This window comes from Leopardus geoffroyi, chromosome C3 (assembly GCF_018350155.1).
Source record: "Leopardus geoffroyi isolate Oge1 chromosome C3, O.geoffroyi_Oge1_pat1.0, whole genome shotgun sequence".
NCBI lineage: Eukaryota > Metazoa > Chordata > Mammalia > Carnivora > Felidae > Leopardus > Leopardus geoffroyi.
In genome coordinates, this window is record NC_059338.1 from 35,888,938 (window position 1) to 35,892,589 (window position 3,652).

Sequence of the window (3,652 nt, forward strand, 5' to 3'; positions counted from 1 at the left end):
TGCTCAGACTCTGGGAGTAGAAGCCCTGCCAGACTCTCAGATTCAGAGAGGAGCCTGGGGCACGGGGGGTCCTCTGTGGGGTGGCGACAAGGAGTATGTGTGTGTGTGTGTGTGTGTGTGTGTGAATACGTGTGCAACATGTATGCGTGTGCCCATTACGTGTAAACATGTACATGCATGTCTGTACGTCTATGTGTGTACGTATTTCTACGTATGTGTGTGTTTCTCTGTGTGTGTGTGTGCGTATGTCCACACATATGTACATGTGTGTGCACCTGTGTGCCCATGTATATATGTGTATGCTTCTCTGTATGTATGTGTGAACAGCACTGATGTCTCCTGATTTAAGTCCTGGATCAAGTGAAGGTTATATCTACAATAAAGAGGGTGAAGAGGCCAAAACCTCACCCCTTCTCCAAACCACTGGCTTCTGCCGCCCCTTCCAAACAAGGATCCCTTCCCTCTGACCACAGGGAGAAAACAATCATCTTCTCCGAATCATCTTCTCTGCACGGAAAGAGACTCACGGAGCATGAAGCAAGTTGGCTCCAGCTCCTCTAGAAACGAGCAGATAAACAAACAAACGGGAGCTTGGAAGGAAGAGATGGTTTATGAATAAAACAATGTTTTATTAAGTTGCTATTAAATTTCAATTGAACAGGGCTTGGGATACATAGGCGCAGACATATTCCTGAAACTAATTGGTTTTCCACATCTGCCTTGCTTCCTAATTGGACTAATTACCACACTGTAGGATCATGTTCATCGTACTACACAAAGCAAGAAACCTTGATTTACAGTGAGAGGAGCAGCAATTAGAGGGAATTAATTCATAAAGCAACATCTAAATAAATCATATTATGAAAAGACAGCAATGTAATTATTGTGACTGGTGGGTCCCTGGTGGGGGAACATCAAACTTCAACCTCAAACCAAGCTGCCGGATGCTCCCCGGATCAGTGCTGCATTCTATTTCATCAAGCATGTACTACCTATTCTTTAAGGCCTAATTGAAGTGCTGTGTCAAAAACAATATGGCCCAACACTTCTCCTCTCCGGCAGCGGAGGGAAAAACATCAAGTCCTCACCACCTCGTATTTGTCCTTTGTCAGAATTAAATATGAGCTCAGCACGACACGGGTAATGCGTTATGGCTGCAGTTTCAAAATGGGAGGCTTTGCAAACTTAAGTGTCATTATGAATCTTCCCTCGACGTGCAGTGGTAGTTTTGGGGTTGCAGCTAAGAGAGCTTATTAGTCGGAATAGCATGTTAAACTCGGTGCTTCAATAATTCATGGCTCCCGGTTATGTAGTCACAGGTGAGGTCCCGCCCGGCTGTAACGGGTCTGAAGTCCTTGCAATATTTACTGTAGCTCCTTCCCCTTTGACAGGGAGATCCTCCGCGCTTCCCTTTGCTGTTTTGCTTTTTGTTTGCTTTCTTACTATCATCAGATAGAACCTGAGAAGGGCTTGTGAAGGACATCCAGAGTTAAGTTCTTTGAGCCTTGGTTTCCCCACCCATAACATCCAGCGACTTTTTCCTACCTCAGGTGCATCCTGCAAGATGCTCAAAATAGGGTTTCCTCACTTTTTTACTGCAAGACATATGTAGAAAGTGATGTTTTATAACTTTGAAATCTATTTTTGAAAGAGAGAGAGAGTGCAAGCAGGGGTGGGGCAGACAGAGAGGAAGAAAGAGAGAGAGAGAGAGAGAGAGAGAGAAAGGGAATCCCAAGCAGGCTCCATGCTGTCAGCACAGAGCCTGACATGGGGCTCTAGCCCACCACACTGGGGTCATGACCTGAGCTGAGATCAAGAGTCAGACGCTTAACCGACTGGGCCACTTAAGTACCCCGAAAATGATGTTTTTTATATGTTGCTCAGGTAATCAGAAGGGACTGTTTGTGGCCAAAGCCATTAGAATTTCTGGATCCGGGCTCTGGCCACCCCAGCATCTGCCCTCCTGCCTTATTGACTGAGGGAATCAATATCTTGATATCCCTATAATTCATTGGTGCCACAGTTTCCTATTGGGGAACTCTTCCCCAAAGAAGCTACACTCTCTACTTCAAAAGAGTTTCTTGAACTCGAAGTGGCCTGGATCAGCCCAGTCCTGCAGCCTCCCCTTCACATTACAGTAGGTCATTACTCAGCAGGTAACCTGAGTTCACGATCGACTAGGAAGCCTACCTTTCCTCATCTCTGTCTGCTGGTGGAGAGGTGGGGACCACTCAAAGGAAAATATTGTAGGAAAATAACCTCCAACCCCAGTGCAGGGGCTCTGAACTTCCCTTGGAAGGACTTATCCCGTGTGTATTAAATCAAGAAGTCAAGAGTTTAGCAGGGGGTCAGAGCAAGGCTTTAAAGGAATGTCAGTGACTCACAGGACTAGAAGAGGCTATACTAGAAGAATAGTGCTTTTAGAATAAAAAAAGACCAGGATTTAGGGGCACTTGGTTGGCTTGGGGAGTAGAGCACAGTGCTCTTGATCTCGGAGTTGTGAGTTCGAGCTCCACATTAAGTGTAGAAATTACTTTAAAAAATAAATCTTAAAAAAAAAAAGAGAGAGAGCAGGACTTAAATCTATTTCTGTGATATATAAGCTCAAACATACCATTCAACTTCTGTACCCCTGTTCTCATCCTCAGATGGATAATAATACCTGCTTCATGAGGTTGTTATAAGGATCAAGAAATACAGTGTGTGTAATGTATTTTGTACCTTTCTAGGCGCAGACTAAGTCTCAAAAAATAAAAGCTACTGTGAGAAGCAGTAGCACTGCTCCTAGTTAATTTTTCTGGTCATTCTAATATAATCTCACTAAATGTCCATCTGAATGCCTCTGACAAAGGGAATTTACTTCCTGCGGAGGCAGCCCATTCAATTTTCAAGCAGTCCCATATCTCCTGGTTTCAATCTCTGTGTCTTTACTATGTCAGTTTGTGTTCACTTGAAAATGATTAATTTTGCCTAAATTGTTAGCTACAACACCAGCATTTCCAGGGAACCAGGGAGCTCCCCTTCCCTTCCCTGTCCAGGCTCAATCTTAGATCTTTCTAGTTGGGGGCTATCTACAAGAGGCTGATTTTGGGGATAGTAATTCAAACACTTCTCTAAGCAGATTCTTCAAATCCAAGGCTATCTCTACCCTGATCTCATGAGCATTAATTTACCTAGATTTATAAAAACAATTGCCAGGAGAGAATAGCTTTGTTTAAAAAAAAAAAAAAAGCAGCTGATTCCATTTCTATTTATTGCTAGGCACTCCCTTAGGATGCAGATCTGTAAGAACAAATTTTGTTGTGATGTAGAATAGTATCTCATGCCACATCCCAAGACTGATTTGGATTCTAAGAGATTGTGTGGGTCATTCGTTAATATAAATGAAAGTTGAATAAATGTGAACATGTCTACATGCGATGTGATGGTCTCAAACAATATAAACAGAGGGTTTGAAGTAGAAAATTTGGAAGCAAAGCGCTCCAGCAACACCAGCAAATCTCCCTAGGGCGAGGGAACCCTTGGCAGGACTTTAGCAGGTGCACACGCCTCTACGCCTGGTGGAGAAGAGGCCAGAGTACAGCTGGAGGCACCATGGGGCTGGACCCCAGCAGAAACACCGCCTCACCTCCATCTGCTCATTGTTTTTGTG